Raw genomic sequence first — 26,798 nt, 5'->3', positions numbered from 1 at the left:
TATAGCCCCAAAATAAATTAATTACATAAAAAGGAATTATTATCTCCTTTAATAATAACTATTAATTATTATCTCCATTTAGTAATAATTTTAGCTATAAAGACCTCCTCGTGTACTCCTAATACATAAGCCCTTAAATATACTCTGGTGTACTTCTTAACACACAGGGCTTGAATTTTGAAACTTTCCTGTGTACTTCTAAGACACAATATCTCAAATCTACTCTGGTGTATTCCTTACACACAATATATTTGAAAAACCCAGTGGACTCCGAATACAGTTTCTAGTAATACTCACAAGTATACTCCTTGCGACCCTTTGTAAACGAAGTCCCACCCATTAAAAACAGCTTAACTTCAACGAAGCATTTATAATGGCTGACGAAAAAGGTGAAAAAACCAATACACTTCCAGCACCCCAAGGACCTAAAACGCGATCAAAATCACTGGCAGAAGAAGAAGAAGCGACTCAATCAGTGAGGAAATGTTTATTCGAGATAGCAAAATTCGAAAAGTTTTGCGGGAAATATTGGAACTGCAATGAAGCAGATCACACAAAACCTAGTCTGCAAACTTACATGGAGGAACTCAATAGGCACGTATCCCTAATAGAACGAGCATATGAAGTAGCATACCTGAACCTCACGGATGAACAATCCATTGCATCTCTGGAAGAAAAATATGACACAGCGATGGGAACAAACATCAGCACGAAAGCTCGAATAAATAAGCTTCTCGCAACGTTGGAACCAACATCCAGCATTCAAATCCAGTGTCCACCTTTAGTAGCCCTGAATAACCCCGAACCCTACCTCAAAGTCCCCGCGTGTGGTACAGAAGTGTTTCACGGTGGTTATGAGACATGACCGTCCTTTAGGGTATGTTTACGGCAGTATACATAAATCACCCTAAATTGTCCCAAGCCTAAAAACTTTACCATCTGAGACAAAAAACCAGAGGAAAAGCAGCCCTCATAATTCAAAAATACGCCCTCAATGACCAAAATTTCGAGCTAGCCTGGGGCGCACTCAAGTCTAGATACGAGAATCGAAGAATTCTTGTAGACAGCCCGCTTAAAACTCTCTTAAATATGCAACCCGTATTCTATGAAAGTGGGGAAAGAATTCAAGAAATTCAACCCACAATAAACAACTGTCTCTCTACCCTTAACACTAACAACGTACCCACTAGTAATTGGGACCCTATTCTTATTTATTTATGCTCTTCAAAACTCCCCAATGAAACTCTGGCTTTATGGTAACAATCTCTAGAGTCCAGAAAGGAATTACCACTTTGGTCGGAAATGGATAAATTCCTCACGACCAGATACGAAGTGGTAGAGCGACTAGGTACTTACAGGCCAAGCAAACCTCGAAACTCAAACTCGAACTTCACTCCTCGATCATCGACACCTCAAAATCAATCCATCATAGCGAACAGCTCCGACAAGTCTCATGCAAGTTGGGTAATTCAAACCACTCCATGATGAACTGCGTTAAATTCAAGCAACTCAGTGTGTCGGAGCGCAACAAGTTCGTAAAAGACAATAATTATTGTAAAAATTGTCTAACATTCTCCCATTTAGAAGCCGAATGTTGTAGCAACTTCAAATGTGTATATTGTCAAAAGCGACATCACTCTGTGCTACACTATCAAACATCTCGGCCAGCGAACCCTAACACTTCCCGACAGTATCAGAGAAGAAATCAGTCCAAGACCCAAACCAATGATCAAGAAAATCCCTATACTTGATGTACAGGCAATGCAACTTCAAGAATCACAAGCCCAAAACTCTACAAAAACGCAAGATTCAGGAAACAAAGTTCTATCTCACTTCTCCAGTAACAAAGAAAGAACGTTATTGCCCACGGCGGTTGTCCCGATACTCCATCGAGGAGAAACTTTGAAGGTACGGGCTTTGGTGGACCAAGGCTCCCAAAAGTCATTTATAACCTCTCGAATACAAAAATTGCTAGGTCTACCAACCGAGAAGACTAATTACCAGATATTAGGGATGGGCGGACGAATAATCCAAAGCTCCAATAAAATTTGTTCTATAGCAATATATTCTCGGGATTTAACGACACGAATCATTAGGTTAGGTGGTAGCTGCCTTGATAAGGATAGTTCACTTGGACAACACGAAGGTCCGTTGTGATACCACATACGAATACCACACGAATCATTACCCAAGCCATAATTTTACCACAGTTGACACACTTCCTCCCTTCTTCCAAAGTGGTGATCGAAAATCTGGAACATTTCTCCTCTTTAGCACTAGCTGACCCCAATTACTGTTCTCCAGGGAGAATAGACATGGTAATAGGTAACGACATACACCCACAAATCCTTCTGCAAGGCCTCGAAACCAACGTCCCAGGAAGCCTCATAGCTCAAAACACCATATTCGGCTGGACATTGAGTGGCCCAATAACTGAACAAATTTCAACGTTTTCAACCCGCATAATTGAAAACGACGACTCCCTAAATGAACTCCTTAACAAATTTTGGGAGCAGGAAGAAGTTCAATCCACCACACCGCTCACTTGTGAAGATCTCTACAAAAGGAGCACTACCAGAAAAGGAGATGGTCGCTACATGGTAAAACTCCCATTCAAACAAAATTTCCCGGAAATATTAGCCCTCGGTCATTCACGACCCGCTGCTCAGCAGCAATATATTAGCATAGAAAGATCATTGGAAAAGAAACCAGAACTAAAAGAAAAATATTCTGAAGTACTGGAAGAATATCTAACCATGAATCACATGGAACCCACTTCACCCCTCGAAATTATCCAGGAAGGCAAATACTACTCATTTTGTTTGCCCCAATCATGCTGTCATAAAGCCCGACAGCAAAACAACAAAGGTACGGATCGTTTTTAATGCCTAAAAACTCTCGCATTCCGGAAGTTCGTTGAACGACGTACTACACACTGATCCGACCCTGCAGAACGACTTGACGCTTGTAATCCTACAATGGCGCCTCTACAAGTTCGTTTTTAATGGCGACATTGAAAAGATGTACCGCCAAATACTCATACACCCAGAAGATCAGGACTAACAGCAAATCATAGTACGCAGATCTCCAAAATCACCGCTCGAAGATTTTAAACTGAAAACAGTTACTTTTGGTGTGAACTGTGCCCCCTACCTAGCAATCCGCACCCTCCATCAGCTAGCAGCAGACACCAAAGATGAATTCCCCCTCGCCAAAAATGTTCTTCTAAACGAGACTTATGTAGATGACATCCTCTCTGGCGGATATAACCTACAGTCCACAATAAACTCCATGACCCAAGTTATCGAAGCTCTGAGATCAGCCGGTATTCCTCTGAAGAAAATAACGGCTACTCACCCCGAAATACTCAAATCCATCCCAAAATCTGATCTCCTCGATGCATTTTTTCTAAAATTCCATGATGTCAGCTCCACAAAGACCCTTGGAATAAAATGGAACGCTATCAACGACTCATTCTCGCACTCGTATGACCCTCTACCAGCCGCCGACTCAAGGACAAAGCGACATATATTATCAGCAATAGCGAAATTGTTTGACCCGGCAGGATGGCTTGCGCCAATTATGATATTAGCCAAGGCTCTCCTTCAACAACTCTGGTTGGAAGGAACGAACTGGGACGAAGAGATCAAACCTCTGGCCTTACACAAATGGAATACCTTTCGGGGAAATCTCGCAGCGATAGGTGACATAAAAATCCCCCGATGGGTCGACTTTTCTCCCGACAAACCATTTCAAATACATGGATTCTCTGATGCCTCAGAAAAAGCATTCTGCGCATGCGTGCACCTCAGAGTGCAGAATAGCGATAACGATTTCACTACAAATTTGTTAGTAGCAAAGAGCAAAGTAGCCCCTTTAAAAACTGTAAGCCTCCCTCGCCTCGAATTGTGTGGGGCAGTACTACTCTCAAAATTAGTCAAACAAATATGCTCTCATTTAAAACTGCCCCCACATGAGCTAAGTCTCTGGGCAGACTCCTCAATCGTGTTAGCATGGTTGGAAAAACCACCTCACACCTGGAAGACATACGTAGCAAACCGCACGGCGGAAATTCTCAAAAATGTCGGCAATGTTACTTGGAGCCATGTGTCAAGCGGCGACAATCCAGCAGACCTTGGAACACGCGGATGCAAACCCCAAGAGCTAGCTGAATCCTCCCTATGGTGGAAAGGCCCGGAGTGGCTATCCAAGTCTCTCGATTTCTGGCTCAAAGCGGTTCCTCAAAATTCCAGTCCACCAGAACAAAAACGTGTCGAGAGGGAGGCCCTGGATCCCTTAGAACGTTTCCCTTCATTCGCTAGGGCCCTCCGCGTTACCGCGTACATGTATCGGTTCATCCACAAAGTGAAAAAACAACAAGTCCCTTCAACACATTCTCTCTCTGCAGAAGAGATTTGCTATGCAAAGGAACGCCTTATCATCGTAACTCAACAAATGTACTATGCGGAAGCAATCTCTTTATTAAAAGCCTCTAAGCCTATAAGTAGGAAGAGTCCGCTACTGCCATTGAACCCGATGTTAGACCAGAAGGAAATATTTCGCGTGAATGGACGCCTAAGTTATGCCCCACTCAGTGATAATGAACGTCATCCGATCATCATTCCCGAATCCTCAAAATTTTGTACCCTCTTCCTCGACTTTACTCACAATCGTCTATTTCACGCAGGAAAGGAACTCATGCTTCGGATGGTACAGGAAGAATATTACATTCCGCGCTTGAAACAAAAAATAAAGTCATATATTTTCCACTGCAAGACTTGCACGATCCACAAGCAGAAGACGAATTCCCAGATCATGGCAGCGTTGTCAGCCGAACGGTCAACGTACACTGTCCCGTTCCACACGACAGGAGTCGATTTTGCTGGACCATTCCTCGTCAAAACCTCTACCCTACGACGCGCCTCATACTCCAAAGCCTACTTCTGCGTCTTTGTTTGTTTTTCAACTAAGGCCATACATCTTGAGGTCTGTTCAAACTTGACCACCGAAGCGTTTAGAGCAGCCTTTGCGCGTTTTGTTGGCCGCGCGGAATGCCGCACAAAATCATGTCCGACAATGGAAAGAACTTTATCGGCGCTCATCGAGCGATGCAAAAGGAAATCCCTCTTTTTCTCCAAGAAGCAGGTCAAGACATCGCCGAAAAATATTCTCCTCAAGGCCTTTCTTGGCAATTCATACCACCATATGCTCCTCACATGGGTGGGCTATGGGAAGCAGCAGTTAAAAGTTTTAAAACCCATTTAACAAAAGTAGCCGGTAATCATAAGTTCTCCTTTGAAGAATTCACGACCCTCATCGTTCGTATTGAAGGAGTCCTCAACTCCAGACCGATTTTTCCCATGTCGAAGGATCCTAAAGACCTACTCGCGCTAACGCCAGGTTATTTTCTCCGTGGTGCCCCCCTGCTGTCCCTGCCGGAAGCCAATGCAGACAATCTAAATCCAACTCGTAAATGGCAATTACTTAAAGTCTTACACCATCAATTCAGCAACCGCTGGAAGAATGAGTATCTTCAACGACTGCATAAACGACAAAAATGGAAAACATCTCAGACGAACGTGAAAGAAGGCGATCTAGTCGTTGTTAAAGATGATCTGTTGCCACCCAATAAGTGGCGCCTCGGACGCATTTTAAACCTGCATGCAGGTCCCAATGGAAATGTTAGCGTCCTCGATATTCGTACTCAAAATGGAGTAATAACGCGGAACATCACCAAAATCTGTTTATTGACCCCATCCTAATTCTCTTACCTTTTTCTTCGCAGCTAGAATAATCTTATCCTCAGCTCACCTCAATTTACCCTAATGCTGAGTTCCTTTTCTCTTTTTTCTTCTAACGTTTTTCTCCACATATCTAATCATGGAATTGGGAAAATGCCGCCTATGTTGCCGCCAGCGCGCTTTGCGCCAATGCCACGCATTTCTAATAATGACTCCTGCAGAGCGATATGAGTCAGCACGCGCCCATCGCTACTGCGTCATCTGCTTGGCCACGTCACATACCACCGGCGAGTGCAATTCCGCCGGCAGCTGCCGCCACTGCGGCCGAGCTCATCATACTTTGTTGCACCGTCCGTCCGTTCCAACGTCAACACGCAACCGACATTCGACGCCTCCGCCAGCCGCGCGTCATAGGCGCGAGGAACAACGAAGAACGCGACACCGTACAATTGAACGTCCAGCCGCTCGTTTACAGAGTCGTAGTGGTAGTCAACGTAACATAAGGAAGCTGGTTAATCAAGCAACGGTTACTTTACAGAAACTGCAAGTGCTTCTAAATTTGTCGACTCTGCAGGCCGGCCGCCATGTTGAAGACATGGATGAAAATTTTATCCAATTTGATTAACTTACCTGTAGAAATACTGACCTGTTAAATACCTACCTTAAATTGCATTGCTGAATTTACACTCAAATTTGAATTCTATACTTACCCTTTATATCCATATTTACCCTAAAATCCTAATGTAAAACTCTTAAGAAGAGATTGGAAAGCTACCGCTTCTTTTCTATTTACTTACTTTTATATATGTTAATTTGTATGTTCACTGCACAGCTTAGCGAGCGGTCATCGACGGCCGCGCAGGCAGTTGTCTTTTAGAGCGCGCGGTTGAATTACCTATCAGTTGTTAACCTTCAAGAGGGCGCGCCATCTTTTGTAACAATTGAAATGCGAGATTTAAAGTGGTTTAAGTTGTGGAATTCATTTTTTTTCTTAGCTTTAGTTATTATGTAATCATAAAATAATATTTTACAGGAAAAGTATTTTTTTTTGTCATTTTAAATGAGGGAAAAACATAAAAAGTAATATAATTCATTGAATGCAAAGTAAATTCATTAATCTTAGCAAAAAACCAAACATATTTTTTTCAAAATTTGGGGAAAACATAAAAATTCATATAATACATTGAATAGAATGTAAATACATTAATATCTTATAGAAAGTTAGAATAGTTCAATAATCAGAATCATCAGATTCATCGGTCACAAAACACTCATTGCAAATAAATGCCGTATGGTCTCGACAAATATTTCTTTCGCAGATTTTGCATGGGGTTTTTGTCTGCCTTCTTTTTTTTTGCTGGACATATTTTGCAGCTTCCTCTACTAGCTTCGAATTTGCTTGCCTCACTATTGGGCTCATCGTCTTATTTCAAAAAAACCTCTTATATTTCTTTTCAAATTCCTTGGTAAGTTTTTATCAGTTCTTCTTTTCATATGTTCTTTCATCATTTCCATTCCCAATTCGCGTAGAAATTTACGTCTTTTTTCAATAACTGCACCATTTTCTCTCAAAATTACCATTGGGTAATACCTAGAAAGCGAAAAAAAAGTGTCAATGGCCACCTATTGCACTTCTTTGACGCGGAATACAATTTTACCTTTTTATCTACTTCATCAACTCCACCTTTTGTTTTGTTGTAAACAGTTATAATAGCTGGTTTATTTTCCCGTTAGAGATGGTGTCAATTTCAGCTGTACAATGAAGTGATGAAATCACTTTAGGTGCATACGATACCCGGGTAGAAATATTTGAAACCGCAAATTGACTAGAATACTCTGGCTTTCCCTTCGCAATGAAACACGGGGGAATTTCTTTTTTATTTTTAAGCAAAATGCCAACAACAGACATTTTATCATTTGTGGCTAAATCTTTTAAAAGGAATGCTGGTGCACCAGTTATCAATGGTCAAATTTCGTCCGGTTCCAGAAATTGGTGAAATTAACCTTTTTACAACATCACTTCGCGAATTACTGATTTGAAACGGTCCTTCTGGTCTCCCAGCACAAAGCTCAATATTCAACGTGTAAAAGTTTCTTGAATCCACTAGTGCATAATTTTTTAGCCCATATTTGTCAGGTTTTGATTTGTTGTATTGTCTAAAAGGACATTTTCCGCGGAATCCGCACATCATTTCATCTATTACAACATTCTCACTAACAGAATAAGGAGAAAGGCAGTTTTCTGTGAAAATATTTAGCATTTCTCGTATGGGCGCAGTTTTGTCTTGGGTTCGGCGAAAACTTCTTGTGGATGCATCATCAAACCGGAGAGAGTTTAGAAGAAATTTCATCCTTTTCAGAGGCATAGTATTTGGAGTATGCGCTTTCTTTTTTCTGTATAAATTCGTTAATATATTTTACTACTGTCGTTATAAATTTATCGCATGTGAACAAATCCCATGCTTTTATAGATGTTGTTACGCCAATGCCTTTTCCAAGAACACCAGCCTCTTGAGTCATAATAATATGGGGTGGATACCTGACCCCTTTTTCGATTTTGTAACATTGTCACGTGCCGTGAAGTATGCAGGTCTATCAGCCAAAGGAATGTTTTCCTCTTCCGAGTTACTTTCTTCGTTTGAATGTTCCATTTTTAGCAATAATTGCAACACTTTATTATATCAGGAAATATGCACAGAGAGTAGCGCGTAAACTAAAAGACGTTAGGCGCGCGTAGTCTTTTCGACGACGAGAGGCAACTGAAGTAAATGCTTGCTATAAACAGTCGACAAGCGTAAAAAAGAGACGGAAATAGTGCTTTCGATTGGAAATGAACTAACCTCAAGCTACTAGAGCTGCCAAATATCTGGGATTATATACAACAAAATTATAATACTTTGTTCACCATGGGCGGTCGAAAAGACTACGCGCGACTTCTTGAAGGTTAAACTAAACCAAAACCTATTGTGCATAAGAAAAAGAAAAATCCTGTGAATTGAAATAAAGTTTGTGAACTAAATCGTGGAACAAAGAAAATAAAACGAGATTAAATTAATTATTATTGGATTAAATTAGAAACCATATCGTGTTCTTATTTAGCAAGGAAAGTGCCTGCCAGTGGTGAGTGCCCCTACCCCCTCCCATTAATGTGAATACTTGAACAGGTATGAAACTCCTTAAACAAAAATATAAGAAATATGTAAAATCAAATGAAGCTGATATTGAATTATGGCGAAATGCCTTGAAATTGAATTGAAAGTTTGCCTTTTCCACATCACCCGGGAGGTACGCAGTATTTACGTGTAAGTGAAATTTGTCACAAAAATGGGCTAGTCAAAAATTAATTCTATTTAAGGTTTTTTATACGCTACAAATTATTTTGGAACAATTTTTTTTTTAAGGAATTTGGAACAGGTAATTGGCAACAATGGGGAAACCATGTTTGTAAGTAGGTGAAACATTTGAGCAACACGACTACGCCGAATTTCGAATTCAGCGGGGTTACATAATAGGTTTGGGTCTTTTAATTTGAAATTAGAGAACTTACATCATTGGTCCTACAGATGGTACGCTTTTGTGTAAGCAAGAAAATTTCTATATTTGGAAAGATTGTTCGAATTTACCCACCCACTTACTGAATCAGTCGAAAAATAGCAGTAACATGATATTTCCGTGTGTATACCGCGGTAGGAGTCCAACGAAGTCGACGCATACCGTGGAAAATGGTTCCTGGTCTACCTGTGAGAGCATCTTTCCGGCTGGCTTTTGTTGTATTTCCTTGTATTTCTGGCAGGATTCGCATTGACGTACATACCGGCTGATGTCATGGAACATGCCGGGCCAATAATATCGGTTGGCAATTCGTGTTACTGTCCGGCGGATGTCCATGTGTACCGCGCTTGGTATGTCATGATTTTCCTGTAATACTCCCTGTCTTAGTGGTGTGGGCACACACAATTTCCGTGTTACCGCCTCTTCGTCGTGTGACCGGCAGGGAATATGGCGGTATAACTGTCCATCCTGTATCGTATAGTTGGCGTATTTCTTGCCACTCGCTTGTGCTACAACTTGCATTGTGGTTCCGTCGTCATTGTAAGTCGTATGCGATCTGCCTCGCCTTCTGTAACGGCGCCCTAAACTCAAACACACCACATCAAGCATGCATCAGCTGTTCATGTACGAGTTGACCAAATGCAACCCAGCGTTTGGTTGGCTCGGCAATTTTAATTTGAGACTTTGCTACAGGTGGTTGTGCCTAAAGAGATAATTTTACAATATAAGTTGGAAAACATTAAAGATAGATATTTTAATAAACTTTTAAATAAAGTGAAGTATTTTTAACAAGCCAATTTGTGTATTAATACCACTTTGGAGATAAAATAAAGTTTTCAATAAAGACATATGCTAAAATATGCTAAATGGCGACCGTGACGCGCGGGCCAGCCGCGAATGGAAATTAAAGGCATACACAAGGGCGTGGAGACAAAATGGTGGCGTACGCCACCACTTCTCATTTTTTTCAAGCTTGCAATTTTATCCGGCTGCATCGCATACATCATGCCATTGACAAACAATATATTCACGTTCAATTACGGTAATAACGAAAACTGTGGTAAGCATCTAAAATAACCTCAATTTTTGTGACTGCGGCGCTGGAGCACCTAAAATAACCTCAATTTTTGTGACTGCGGCGCGGGAGCACCTAAAATAACTTAAATTTTTCTGACTGCGGCGCGGGAGCACCCAAAATAACCTCAATTTTGATAACCACATTGATTTTCACATTTCACAATTTTTATGACTACATTAGTTTACATAAGTGATTAAGTCTACAATATAGTTAGCCACATCTATTCGAACATACTACACTTGTTTTGCTTGCATGTGTACAATTATTATTACACACGTATATTTTCTTTTGCATGTGAACTTTGCAGGTTATGTATGTTATAAAGCAATTTAAAGTGAATCCAAAAGTGCAATTTTTGCAAACGGTATTTCCCTAAACTCTTAACGTGTTCTTAAACCAATTTTTCAAATAGTATTTTACAAATCTTTTTCTTTTCAAATTTTCGGGCATTTTGACCTATTTCAACGTACATATGGTAAAGTTTGGATTTTTTCATTACATACCGTGGTTTCAAAAAAAAACCAAATGAGATTTTTCATATAAAACGATGGTTCCGGAAAAACCAATTAAGATTTTTTTTAGTAAACCGGTGCGTCTGTGATTACCACATACCTATATACTTTTGAACCAATTTAAAATTCAGATACTTGCTACAGATTTTTCATACCAATAGTGCAGTGTCAATCAAATTTTCCACTGAATTTCGAAATATTTCGTCAGCGGCAATTCACTGTAAATAAGTTTCTTTTTTTCAAATTTCTTCTGCTCAACATTTCAACTTCAAATATAAATTTTGACATTCAAACAAGTGCTTCTATAATTCCATAGTTTGAACTGAACTTTTTTGCTATTCCGATAACTACATATGTACAACCTTAGATATATGAAGCAAGTGCAAAAAACTTCAGATTCAGAATCCGATTCCGATAAATCAGCTTCAAGCTACGAAAGTTTAACGTCATCTTGGACCGAAACCGTCACAAACCAGAAAAATAAATTATCCTTGTCGACAGATTTCGCTATTTCTACTTCAGATCCAAATCTTAACGATACAAACAGTGCAAAATTAACTTCAACTTTTTCTAATTTAAAGTCAAATCCTGACGATTCAATTAATACAAAATTTGCCTCACTTTCTTCTAATTCAGCTTCAGATCTTAACGATCACATCATGGCAACACTTGAGGAAAAGAATACTTTCATTAGCATGTGTGCTACTTCGATTAGAGAAAACTACAGCGGTGATCCTCTAGCACTCGAGACCTTTATAGATAAAATTGAATTACTCGAAGAGTTTGCCGATGAAACTTTAACTGGTACTTTTATAGCATTCCTCAAATCAAAACTGGAGGGTAAAGCTCGTGAAGCAATACCGACGCAATTAACTTCAGTTAACGAAATCAAAATAGCTCTACGTAATAGGATAAAACCAGACAACTCGAAGGTCGTGGCTGGAAGAATCGCGGCGTTACAAGCAAATAACAACAACTATACTGATTTTGCTAGACATATTGAGGAATTGTCGGACTCATTGCAGCGTTCGTTAATTATTGAGAGTATAACCAAGGCTAAAGCGCATGAAATGGCGATTGAGCAAACTGTAAACGTTTGCCGGTTGAATGCAAAGTCAAGCGTTGTTATGTCAATTCTCGCTTCTACTTCATTCACCGACTCAAAATATGTCGTAGCAAAATTAATAGTTGAACAGTCTAACGAAGTTAAAGAACGCCAAGTACTCGCTTTCAGGTCTCGCGGTAACAGCAATTTTCGAAATTGTCAAGGTGGCTATCAGGGTCGTAATTTTTCCAATCAAAATAATCGTAACTTCAGTGGTTACAGGCAAAATAGGCAAATTTCACAATTCAAATCATGGTAATCAACGTCAAAATTTTCGTTTTTCAAACGGTAACCGGTATCAGAACAACAACAGCAACAATAGTAGTAATAACGATCGCGTGAATAATGCGAATCGACGAACTTCCACTCCTAGGAGTACTAACAACGCAAACGTGCGTGTTTAAACGCTCATGCCCTCAGGAGCGATCACTGGGGGAGCAAGAGACTTACAATTGACCGATTCTTAAAAAAACTTTTCTACAAAAAACATTTATTGTCTAAATCTTAATTTCTCAGACTTTATCCAATTAAACATAACCGGATTTAACAAATGTTGATTAATTAAAATCTCATGCATTAACAAAAATTTATCAATCAATGATAATGATATAATTAATATTACAGGAGTTACCTCAGATGTGGTTCCTACCTTGGGAACGTTCACAATAAATTTACATTTTCCAAATTTTTTTATTAAGTATACGTTGCACGTGGTGAATGACGATTTCAATATTCCGTCCGATGGAATATTAGGTAAAGACTATTTGAAACAAAACCAATGCGAAATCAGCTATGCGACAAATAGTTTTTCTTTTTGGATAAAAGGCAAAAAGTCTCACTTCCAATCCTACACCGTACGGAAAGTGACTCTTGTGTTATTCCGCCAAGATGCAAAGTTTTCAGAATTTTTGACTTAGGAAAGTCACCAGAACCACTGTTAGTGGACTCACAAGAAATAGCAGAAGGCGTCTTTACAGCAAGATGCATCATCGATACCGATAATCCGATAGTAAAAGTTATAAATACCACAACGACAATTAAATGCATAAAAAGTTGCAACATTCGTACAGAAAAACTATCTAAATATAACGCTTACAAAATCAATAAAACAGATAATCGAACCAATCGTGTTAGCGAACTAAAACAAATTTTACAAAACCAAATACCTAAATATGCAGAAAGTAATTTGCTTGAGTTATGTTTAGAGTATTTGGACATTTTTGCGTTAAATAATGACAAAATGACACAAAACAACTTCTACGAACAAAAACTCCGACTTTCAGACACAACGCCAGTGTATATCAAAAATTATCGCCTTCCACACTCTCAGCGCGAAGAAATAAACAACCAAGTTAGTAAATTATTGCAAAATGATTTAATCGAAGAAAGCTTCTCAAACTATAATAGTCCACTTATAATTGTGCCAAAGAAAGATACAAACGGCGAAAAAGCGTATGGAATGTGCATAGATTTTCACGCAGTAAACAAAAAACTAATAGCCGCTCATCGCTCGAGTAGATGATATTCTTGACAATCTTGGCCGTGCAAAATATTTTTCAAAGCTTGACCTCTTTTCGGGTGTCCACCAAATACCTCTGCACCCCAACTCACGCGACATAACCTCGTTTAGCACTGACCGTGGATTATTCAGATGGAAAGTATTACCTTTGGGTTAAACGTTGCACCTAACTCTTTTTCCAGAATGATGACGATTGCTTTTTCAGGAATTCCGCTTACGTAGCTTTTTTGTATGTGGATGACATTACAGTGATTGGATGTAGCGAAAAGCATCACATTAAAAATCTGTCTCAAGTATTCAGCACATGCAGAAAGTTTAACCTTATATTAAATCCAAATAAATGTCATTGGAGTAATGTTCCTGCCAAATTTCACCATGATATCTTCAGCGAATGCCAAATTACAGCTTGGTAAACTTTTAAATTACTTTCTTTTAAAAGTGGGCGGTGTTTATCGTTATCGTGTTTACGGACGGATGGACGGACATAAATAAATTTCTTTTTTCGATTAGTTTATGCCGTTACGGATTACCGTTATGCGAACAAAATTAATATACTCTGTGAGCTCTGCTCAGCTGACTATAATAAGAAATAAAATAAATTAGCATAAAAGACAATGTAAAAGTTTTATGTTATAATTTTGGAGCAAATTTATTTATTTTTTGTTCAGCATAAGACGTACTTTATCTAAAATGAGCATAAAATCTGGAAATGAAAAAACATTTTCGGGTAATTTGCCATTAATTCTTATAAAAAAATTTACATAATTTCATCAAAAGTTAACTCATTATTTGTGATTTCATGTTATTTTGAAAGCAACTAAGACAAACAACAAAGAATCTGTTAAATAAAGACCTATGTATTTACGTGTAAGTGAAATTTGCCACAAAAAATGGGCCGGTCAAAAATTAATTCTATTTCTGGTTTTTTTGTACGCTACAAATTATTTTGGAACAATTTTTTTAGGGGAAACCATATTTGTATGTAGGTGAAGGATATGAGCAGGGGTCCCTAAAACTCAAACTGTGGCTGTGTGGGTAAAACTAAAATCATCTTATTGGTAGTGGTTTATTTGTTGATGAAAAATCAATGAGGTAGGACGTATGCACGCATGTTTGTTAACACACGAAGAGTAATTCATAAATATGCCATATAAATAATACTATATTGCTTGAGTCTAAGGAAAAATGTAAACAAAATAAATTGTTAACATGAAACCATTAAAACATTCTGCGCATGAGCGTTTGTTTGCAAAATATCTTTTCGCAAATGCGCAAATAAACAATAGCTTTACCCGATGTTGCTACTCTGCTTGGTCAGCACTTACAGATGGTGCGCTTTTGTGCACGAAAGTAAATTTCGATATTTGGAGAGATTGTTCGAATTTACAAAAAACTTTTTCTATTTATTATAAACAAATAGACTAATATTTGTTAACAAAAATAGGCCTATGCACTGCGTGTAATCCATACGAATAGATTCATATAACTTTTATATGATTGATTATATGGAAAGTTTGTTAGCGTACTAATATGTGCCCTGGAATCGTGAAACGACCCTATTGTGCGAAAATACCTTTATTCACTTTTTGAGTGATTCTTATAGGAAATTTAACGCTCTTTCCAATGGAACAAACTGCAGTTTTCTATCTTTCTCAAAATCGCATTTAAAGCCAAATCGGAACACAAATAAGATTTTTTGAAATATCTCGATCCCTGCGCCACCTATCGGAGTTTTTTTGCTTATTATTGCATTGTCGTCGGCTTCTGAACTATATTCCAAGTTTCAAGCTTGTAGGTTTTCGGGAAGTTAATTAAATGTTAATTATAAAATTCTTTCACAATTGCCAGCCGCTACACAGGGTCAAGCTAAACAAAAACTTTTAAAGCGTTTTGTTCGAAAACTTGTTTTCGCACAATAGGATCGTTTCTTGATTCCAGGCCACATATATAGATAGTAGGGTAATATATAGTTTTCAAATGGGAAAAAGCCGCTATGGTGCCCGTTGCCATTTTGACCTAAAACCAAAAGCATTTTTGGGACGTTTTTTTTCGTTTAAAATACAACGTGAAATTTTGCGATTCAATCAAGTTGCATTTAAATAATAATAAACTGAGTTGAAATAAAAGAATATATAATAATGTAAAATAAGAAATAAAATATATTAGCTTAAAAGACAATGTAAACAATTTTATGTTAAAATTTTGGAGCAACCTAATTTTTTTTTTAGGTATAAGACGTATTTTATTTAAAATGAGCATCAAATCTGGAAATCCAAAAACATTTTTGGGTAATTTGCCATCAATTGTTATAAATAGATTTAGTTAGTTTAAAAAAAAGTTAACTCGTTATTTGTGATTTCATGTTTTTTTGAAAGCAACTAAAAAACAAAGAATCTGCTAAATAAAGATATATGTATTTACGTGTATGTGTATGTCAAAAATTAATTTTATTTAAGGTTTTTTTGTACGCTACAAATTATTTTAGGATTTTGGGACAGGCCACTGTAGTTAAGTGGCAGCAATGGGGAAACTATAATTGTATGTAGGTGAAGGATTTGAGAAACACGATTCGCAGCTTTCGAATTGAGCGGGGTTACATTGTTACCAACTCTGGAGGTGCTGTATTAGTTCCCTTATGATGGAAGAATAACGTCGGATGATCCGCTGGGTACGCTTGCATAGGTTCAGCTCGCCGGATTGGGTAGGGTTCTCAAATCATCAACGGTATTGCCCTAAACCGCAGAAACAATAAAAAAATTCGTACCCGTGTGCTTTTGTTGTTGCTCCCCCTTTTTGTATGTCCTCCTCCATAACATTCCATCGCCGTCGTCGCAGTTCGCCACCATGAATTCAAGGCCGGCCTATCTGCTTCACTACCCACCCTACCGATGTCAACCAAGGCCCGAGTCGGTTGACCCAACACTTACCTGCGTACCTGTGTCCGTCTATCAAGTTCTGAGGGATCACCCCATTACCACCATTCATCACAGGTTATTATTGTCTTTAGCAATTCATTTAATGTGACATTTTATCTTAAATCCTACTGCAATGTTAATGATGTATCTTCATGAGTGGCCGTGCACTTGTTTATATTTATTTTTGCTTAATTATATTGGAGCGTTCAACCCAGCTACTATCTAAAACAGAATTTTAAATTTCAATTCAACTTGAACCGGTGAGCATCCCACCCTAATGTTTATGCGCGTACGCACATACACAAATATGGATGTAAATGTATATCTGAGTATATAAATATAACGTCATCATTTAATTATCATTTAATCATAATACGCTCAATGGCGGGTTCGTATTCATGTGAAAGTATGAACAGTATTAATCTTACCAATATTATGGGGAGCATTTCACTCACTATGAATCTATCTATATACATATGTATTTGTCGTGACGAGAGCCAAATCTCTCCAGTCCAATATATATAAAGGTGCCTATATGCTCGTATGCATATAGCTGAAATACCTACGATTAACTCTTAAAATACTTCTCATGATTGGTTTCTTAATACATGTCCACCTATAGTCATGAACACGATCAAATGTCTATGTTGACTTGATAACAGAATTATAATGGAATGATGTTGGCCCTCCTGATCCAACTCAAAATGTTACAAGACAGAATCGCTCCGCTGTAACTAATCTTAAACCAACGCGAATCCAACCACGGTATGATGAGGAGCGCAGCTTGTTGCTTGCGACTGCGGTCTGATTTCAAATACGAGTAATTACCAGCTGTGTGATGGCTCTGTCATGTAACTTTGAGTTCCATCATGATACCCAATATGACTGTCGGTTTCGTAACAGCAATTCAATTCTACAAATATATTAGTGTGTATATGCACCGAATACGCTTGCAACGAATAAATTTCAGCGACATTAGGGGGACTCATGTAACCTTATAAATGCCTTATAAAGTGTGTAAACAAATAAATTTATCTAGTGCGTAAACGAGCTGTCAAATTTTGTATGAAAAATCATTTACACAATTTGTATAAATTTACGCGCATATTTCATTGTTTAAACGCGGTAAACTCAAAGGAATGCAACCTTGCAGATATTACAGCAGGCATTTTCATCAGAAATTTCCAACATCAGAAAGCCATTTACAAGTATATCTTAGTAAAGACGTTTTAGTTTAAATTTTTTACTTAATCTTGGCATTTTGTAATTTGTATAGCAATCAAAAAAATGTTTTTTCCAATAATACAGCTGATAAACAATTAAGTTTATCAAGAATATTACTAGGTGTGTTCATATAACAGCGTATGTAAATGGATATAATTTTACATCTTATAAGTTTATATGCTTTCATGAGTCTCCCTATTGAGTTATGCTCCTGGCATGCAACGGAATGGTGGAGATTATTTGTGGCTACTCAATTCTCACCATGCTTTATTAAATTAACTACTCCGCCACCTCATTACCTAAGGCGCCCTGGGTAAAATCCTGTATTCGTATACAACACTAATCGCACTGCTCAACTATCACAACTATATTGCATTCACCAAACTGTCGTTGCCTCACGATGACAAACGATTTTACATTTAAGCAGAAATTATCGTGTTATCATCCTACACTTAACAAAACTATGTCTACACACTCAATCTCTACAATAATTCTACACTTAGAAAAAAACTGTGTCTATATATTTAAACGTTGTATTTAGCGCCTCTCTCTACCGCTGTGAGAATTTCGTATGGACGCCCAACCGTGCAGGCATTTCGTGCTATCCGAATCTCGTTATGTGCTCTTTTCCATATCAGGAATGAGTGACTGCGCACCCCTACGCGCTGTTATTAAAATATCATTCTATTCTACTTGTGTGTAGTTATCTTCACACAATACAATAAAATATGAACAATTTACGCTCACTCAGAACATGTTCTGCTATATTTGCACAGTGCCGTTGTTAACGTTAGTTGGATATATTTTGGCACTCCCTCGCGAAGGACAGACATCTTGCCGCCTCCCAATCCAGGATGTTATGCGGCACCGTGCCCATTGGATGGTTTGCAGCCGGGAGGTTAATCTGGCTGTATTTGTACGGAGCCTCTCTGACACCGGGCCGCCTCAGAGAGTAGAAATGGTCTGACCGCGGTAAGGGGCTCTGCCGCGGCGGACGACACTTTTCCCCGCTTCAATAAGTTGACCCTAAGCTGGCCTCGTCTAGCAAGGGGTCGTACGAACAAGATTAATAAAAAAACAAACAAAAAAGAAACCCTGACGCGCCTGCTGTTGCCGGACACCGACCAAGCGCCGGAACGGCAACCATTTTTCCCACGGCTGTGGCAGGGGTCTCTGGACCTGGCCACTCCGAGCCAAGGGAAAACGGGGCCGCAACAGCTACTTTAACCGGGGGAGCGTTGGAAACGACGGGTCGGCTCCCCATGGACGACAAGAGGGCAACCTCAGCCAATACAGTCTTAGGTGATCTGACGGAGGCAAGCACCAGTATGGCGGCGAAGGTAGTTGCGCTGGCAACGGCGAACACTGACGCGCCTGCTGATGCTGGGCGCCCGTCTGACGCCGGTACGACGACTCTTCTCCCCACGGCTGTGACAGGGGTCCCACAATCTGGTCACACTGAGCCAAAGGAGAAAGGAGCCATAAAGAAGACATGATCCGGGGGTTCGACCGCGAGGGCAACTACGGTCGGACCCCTTCTCAAGAAGAGTCCCACAAGGGATCGTTCCACAGGAACAAGAGAAGGGCTGCAAAAGTCCTGTCAAGGTATGAGGGCGCTCCGCTGGAAACGTTGCCAGAGAACGCCAGGAATTCGGTTGAAAGGGCGCGAGCTCTACTGCCGAATTTTTGGGGTTCTCTTCCAACAAGTGCAACCCCATATAAGCGTCAAATGTCCGATGAGGATATTAAACCACCGCCGAAAAGGCACCAGAATCACCCCGCGGTAGCCAAACCCAGCTTTGCCGAGGTAGCCAAGGGCCGGATCCTTATAGGAATCCTAGACTGAGGGAATGACCGTGGTGAAATCCCTAAAGACCAGTGGCCGTACGTCCGGAATGAAATCGGTAACGCTGTTCTCGACGTGCCGATGGAGTCTCCGGGTAGTCCGCCGCGAGGTTCTGATGCAGGATGGTACCAGGGCAAAATCAAGGTACTCGCTTGCGAGGACGCAAGGTCTATTGCGCTGTACAAGGCAGCAGCCGCAAAGCTGGGACAAGTCTATACCGAGGCGATTATCGAAGTTGTCGACTGGAAGGACATTCCGGCTTGGCCAAGGGCCAGGGCATGGGTTCCAGCAGTTCCAGCAGAACCTGAGAGATATCTCAAGATGCTGCAACTGATGAACCCGGCTCTCCCAAAGCAGGACTGGAGTGCCATCCAAGTCGAGGACGCTGTAGGACCTAGGAGATAGGTCGTGTTAGCCCTGAATAAGGAAGCTCTCGAGCCCCTTAGACGGAGCAAAGGAAGAGTGTTTTACGGCCTCGGCGAGGTCGTAATTCACGTATACCGTGGGGACACACAGCGCGCATCCCTTTCGAGTGCCTCTTTGGACACGGACATTGAGGCACCCGAAGTGGAAGCGGAAATCTCCGACGCCGAAATGTTGAAGACATGAGTCAAATATACATATGCATACACGTACAATATTAATATATATAATCCTTACATCTTAATACTTACCTTAAATTTGTAATATATACCTACCCTTTTTAATTATATATAGACATTTCAGAAATACTTACTTATTTGAAATACTTACCATTCAGAAATATTTACATTGTATAAAATCACATACTCATACTCATACTCATATTTTACATTCACCCTGTATCGATTTAGTAAGATACCGTTTGCCTAAAATATGCAGATTTAAGAAATGCATACATATTTTCCTATTTACCTATTTATACACTTACCGTTTTTCTCTCTCCTTAAGTTAAAAAGTAAGCGGTCCAACTGAATGCATTGGACCGCTTTTAAGTTAGTTATTCGCCATCAGCCTAACTATATTCACGCCTCTAAAATTAAATGAACTAAATTCGCGAAAGTGTAAATTGTTAAATTGTTAAAATAAATTCTGAAATAATTCCTAATAAAATATATATTCATATGTTTAAAACGAAAGTTGTCGCGGTTTGATTTCTTTCGCAGTGAAGTGCTTTCCCCCTAACTCCCTCAGTGCGCATACCCCACAATAGTGCAATTTTATACATGGTCCTTTTGGAGCCATAAAAGTGAGCTAGTGACCTACAAAATACTCAAAATTTAAATAAAAATTATATATAATTAAATCGATTCTCGCGACGCGTTGACTTTTTAAAATTGTGAAAATAAAGTAAAAAATTAAAAACAAGAGTGCAGTGAAACATTAATCTAATCACGTACATACATATGTACATACAAAAAATACCGCACATTAGGCTGAACTAAGAAAAAGAATTCGTTAAAAAAAAAAAAAAAAAAAAACAGATAAAATACAATAATCAACAAAACTTTGTAAAGCCTACTGTGCAAATACAAAACAAAAAAAGAAATACTTCAAGGCTTACATTGTACACAAGTGAAAATAAAGAAACAAAAAAAAGTTTTGGAGCAGAGTTACATATAATAATAAATAGTGCATAATAGGGTGTGCCACAAAAATATAACAATAGAAAATCCAAAAAAAAAAACGAAAAAGGTACAATTTATCTAAAATATATTGTGGATATAATAAAAGAGCATACTTATACTTACCTGACCTTACTTACCTTTGAGGAAAAAAATTGTATACCTACCTGTGGAGAAAAATATTAGCTTAAAAAAATAAAAAAATATTTATTCACCGTAAAGATTCCTGCGGAAAAGAAGTAGAGCGGTATAAATTTTTAAAAGAGCCGTGAAAAATAAAACCACACGAATAAATATTTCTTTTTAACACGAGCAGTAGACCTGCAAAAGTGGTGCACCAGAACCGTGGAAAAAAAAAACACCTGAAAAAATATAAAAAAGGTTAATATAAATGCGGTGTTCGAAAAAATCGGAAAAAGAAAAGAATTAGCGTGGTTTAGATAACTGTGGTGCTCCGGAAAAACCTGCAAAGAAACGAATAAATTGTTGAAAAAAAGAATCAAAAGTTAGCAAAGAGGTGATCTGCAAACCTGAAAATTAAAGTTAATAAGAAAAAAGAAAAAAACAGCACGAAATCTTCCCTTCCACAACAGCAACAACAACATTCAGCAAGGTACAGTCCCAAAAAAGCAAAAAAGCCCTAGTAACAGCAGACTAGCGGTAAGTCTCAATTTAATAAGTATATAAGTAGCGGTCGTTAATTAAAGTTAGTGAACTATTAACTCTCCTCCAAACGGTAACCGTATATATCCTACATATACTTACCGATATTTCATTTTCTCAACACACTCTTGTTCACAAGAAATCTCTGGAAACAAACCGTTACTAATATACTTATAACATAATATTCTCAAATCCCATCACGTATATACCCCACGGCGTATTAACTCTCCATACCCACTGGCACATTCCCGTTATCAATTGCTGTCTCACAGGCATAAGAGCACTGTATTGAGTCTCTCATTCTCAATCCCAACAAAAGAACAAAATATAACCGCAAAATTCCCAAATTGGAGTCTCCCACTTGTGCCAGTGTATATATTATACATATATATATATAAAAAAAAAAAAAAAAATCTAACCCCAATCCGATAACTGCACTTAGACGCGCTAAGGCAGTACAGAAACAAGTAAAACAAAACACCTTCACTAGGGTGTATTAACAAAACCCATAATTGTAATTAAGTAAATAATATTTAAAAATATTTGCACAACCGCAAAATATTTCGCCTACTTAATTTTCCACACAAAAAAAAAAACAACAACGACCCACACTAATATAAACAAAGTACTGGCACACAATTAAATACATATAAATAAGATCCAGCTATTTGCTCATTTTCTCATCTCGCTGTAAATTCCCGTTCCTGTGTACAAGCATTAGACTGTGTCACAAAATTTATAAGCCGGAAAATAGTTAAGACCAAAATTATATTTCAAACATAGTAGAATTAAAGTGTCCTATCAATTAACATACTACTACCCCACTCAGCACTGTTTTAAATTTAACCAAGCAATACATTTGGAACCCTTCTCATTTGGTATCCCATATTATAATATTTTAATTAACACCTGTTTACCCTGAACAAAATCAATATGAGCAAAAAATCAAATGACACTCTTGACGTAGGTCAACCGGACACAAGTCTCGATACTTTCATTTTCGAAAGCAATAGACTAGAGGCCTTTTACTCAAAGTGGTCAGCAACCCTGATAGCTGACCAAACTGAGTCCCTTCTTAAGGTAAAAACACAACAGCTCGAAAGATTGTGGGAATCACTCCTAGATTCCTACAGAAATGTATCTCTTTCTCCATCCGATCAGGAGTCCACTGATTCGATAGAGCAAAAATACCAAAAGTGCTCTGAAAGCTATGAAATTTGCATGTCACAAATTATGGACGCCATGCAACTACTGCGACCCTCGCCTCAAATATCTCAACCCTTAAATCCCCCAACTACTTCTAACTCAGCACAAGTATACCTCAAAGTACCACCCTGCGATACTGAAATATTCCACGGCGGATACGAAGACTGGCCAGCATTCAGGGATATTGTTTACGGCAGTCTACGGCAATCACCCCAAACTCACTCAAGCTCAAAAACTATATCACCTACGGCAGAAAACGAGAGGCCAAGCAGGTCAGTTAGTGAAGCAATACCCTCTCACAGACAACAGTTTTCAGTTAGCATGGGACGCCCTCAAAGCTCGGTACGAAAACCGAAGAATATTGGTTGACAACCAACTGAAGACCCTCTTTAGTCTTCAGCAAATTTTCTCAGAAAATGGTGAGCAAATTCAAAAGCTGCAAACCACCATAAATAATTGTTTGTGTACCCTGGAAGCACAAGGTATCCCAACCTCTAATTGGGACCCTATTCTTGTGTATATTTGCTCCTCAAAGCTGCCCAGTGAAACCCTGTCCCTATGGGAGCAATCTCTTACTTCTCGGAAAGAGTTGCCACTGTGGTCAGATATTGACAAATTTTTGACTTCCAGATACGAAGTAGTAGAGAGACTCCACAATTACCGACCAGGTAAGCCTAGAAATCCTCTACCAAACTTCACACCCAGGTCCACAAACCAAAACTCAATCCACAACTCCACGTTCTCAAATAAAAACAGAACAAATAATTTTCACTCTAATAATCATCACTCAAAACCACAGCAAGTCTCTTGCAAGCTGTGTAACTCAAACCACTCAATGATGTTTTGCGTGAAATTCAAAGAGCTTACGGTAGCAGACCGCCTCAAATTTGTAAAAGAAAACAATTATTGCGAGAATTGTTTGTCATACTCACATCTCAAGCGTGATTGTCAGAGCAAGTTTTCATGCGTTTATTGCCAAAAACGACATCACTCTCTCCTCCATTGCCAACAACATCAGAACGCATCTCGGGCAACAGGCCTCAGACCCCAAAATACACTAGCCCAAACCACAATCCCATATCAAATAAATGATGAACAAGCATCGACATCAAGGCAAGCAGCGACTGAAGCAGCGGCGCAGAAACACCAGGACTCAACAACCCACACGGTCTCGTCACATTTCTCCAGTAGCTGTGAAACAACACTACTCCCAACGGCACTAGTCCCCATTCACCACGCCGGGGAGTACCAAAAAATACGCGCACTTATTGACCAAGGCTCTCAGAAAACATTTTTGGCAACCCGAATCCAAAAAAAGTTAGGCCTCCCAACAAAAAATGCAAGATATGAAATCTCAGGAATGGGAGGCACAGTGGTGCAAAAAGCAAACAAAATCTGCGAGGTAACTCTTTGCTCCTCAGACTTAAGCAAAGAGATTAGCACCAACGCAATTTTGCTCCCACAACTCACTCATTTTCTTCCCAATAAGAAAATCTCAAAGGTCAGCTTAGAGGCATTCCAATCTCTCCAGCTCGCAGATCCTAACTGTCTCCATCCCTCAAAAATAGACATGGTTATAGGAAGCGATATAATTCCCCAAATACTGCTCGATGGTCTGCAACGAAATCCGCAAGAAACCCTTATAGCTCAAAACACAATATTTGGATGGGTTCTCAGCGGACTAGTAAAGGAACTAGTCTCCACCTACTCTACACAAGCCAGTGAATCAACAGAACCGGACATCAGCACTCTACTCAAACGGTTCTGGGAACAGGAAGAGATCCACACAACTCTGTCCAGATCACCGGAGGACCAATTTTGTGAGGCCCTCTACACATCTACAACTACAAGAAGAGAAGATGGACGTTACGTCGTAAAACTTCCCTTTAAACCCAATTTCCCCCACTCATTGGCACTAGGGCACTCCCGCCCATCAGCGCAGCAACAATACATCAGTGTAGAAAGGAGTCTGGAAAAAAAGCCTGAATTATGTGAAAAGTACTCAGAAGTACTCACAGAGTACCTCCAAATGGACCACATGCAGCCCGCTCCAAACACAGAAGTAATCAGAAATGGTAAATATTTTTCATTTTACCTCCCTCATCACGCTGTTCTCAAACCCGACAGCAAAACCACAAAGGTTCGCGTGGTATTTAATGCATCAAAGACATCGCACTCAGGAAACTCTCTGAAAGATGTTTTATACCCACGCCCGATTCTCCAAAACGACTTGACGTCAATAATTCTCAATTGGCGCCTCTACAAGTTCGTGTTCAATGTCGATATCGAAAAAATGTATCGCCAAATTCTCGTCAAGGAAGAGGATCAAGACTTTCAGAGAATTCTCTTTCGGAAAGCTCCTCAGCAGCCACTCCAAGACTTTAAGTTGAAAACCGTCACTTTCGGTGTAAACTGCGCTCCATATCTCGCAATCCGTACACTCCACCAACTCGCTCAGGATTGCGAAGAAACTCACCCGCTCGCTAAAGACATCATTCTTCGAGAAACTTACGTAGATGACGTCCTCTCAGGCGGGCATAATATACAGTCCACTCTCGCTTCCATGAATCAAACTATCGAAGCTCTAAAATCGGCTGGCTTTCCACTCAAAAAAATCACCGCAAACAGAGCAGAAATTCTCAATTCGATTCCAGCCTCTGATGTCTTAGGTGCGGAATTTCTTAAATTCCATGACACCAGCTCCACTAAAACTCTGGGCATAAGATGGAATGCTCTAACTGACTCCTTTTCGTACTCTTACGACCCAATACCGGACTCTACGTCACTCACAAAACGGCAAATACTCTCGGCCGTAGCTAAGCTGTTTGATCCCGCAGGAGGGCTTTCGCCAATAATGATCCAAGCCAAAATTCTCCCCCAACAGCTATGGTTAGAAGGTACCGACTGGGATGAACAGGTCAAACCCGCATCTGTTCATAAGTGGAACACTTTTCGGGAAAGTGTCCCAGCCATAAGCAATATACGTATTCCACGATGGGTGCAGTTCGCCCCAAATAAATGCATCCAAATACACGGTTTCTCAGATGCCTCAGAAAAAGCATATGCAGCATGCGTCTATATCAGAGTACAACATGATGAAAACTCCTTCTCATCTCAGCTTTTCGTGGCTAAAACCAAAGTCGCTCCTCTACAGTCGATTAGCTTACCACGATTAGAACTCTGTGGCGCAGTACTGTTATCAAAATTAGTAGCAAACACTCAATCCCAATTAAATCTGCCACCACACGAACTGACACTCTGGTCAGACTCCGCCATCGTGTTGGCTTGGCTAGAAAAACCCCCACATACATGGAAAACCTACGTGGCAAATAGAATCACCGTGATTCTACAGAACGTTAGTAACGCATCTTGTCGCCACGTACCCAGTGCTGACAACCCCGCCGATTTAGGAACGCGAGGATGCAAGCCGCAAGACTTAGCTGACTCTTGGTTATCGTGGAATGGACCCCAATGGCTCTCTAAACCGAGCTCGTTCTGGCCAAAATACGTCGCTTCTACCTCAACCCCTCCGGAGAAGAAACTCGTAGAAGCCTGGCATGCTGTCGATCATGCCGATATACTGGAACGATTCTCATCATATCCGCGCGCGTTAAGAGTTGTGGCCTTCATGTACCGGTTTATCCGCCAAACCCAGAAACAACCAATTTCCAGTTCCCTAGTTCTCACGCAGGAAGAACTATATTTCGCAAAAATTTAACTCATCATGTTAACGCAACGCCATCATTTCCCAGCAGAATTCGCGCAATTAGAATCCTCAAACCACATCAGCAAGAAAAGTTCATTGTTGACCCTCAATCCCGTCCTAGATAACG

This window comes from Eurosta solidaginis, chromosome X (assembly GCF_040869045.1).
Source record: "Eurosta solidaginis isolate ZX-2024a chromosome X, ASM4086904v1, whole genome shotgun sequence".
Lineage (NCBI taxonomy): Eukaryota > Metazoa > Arthropoda > Insecta > Diptera > Tephritidae > Eurosta > Eurosta solidaginis.
The sequence above is the reverse complement of the archived record's forward strand: the minus strand, read 5'-3'. Positions refer to the sequence as shown.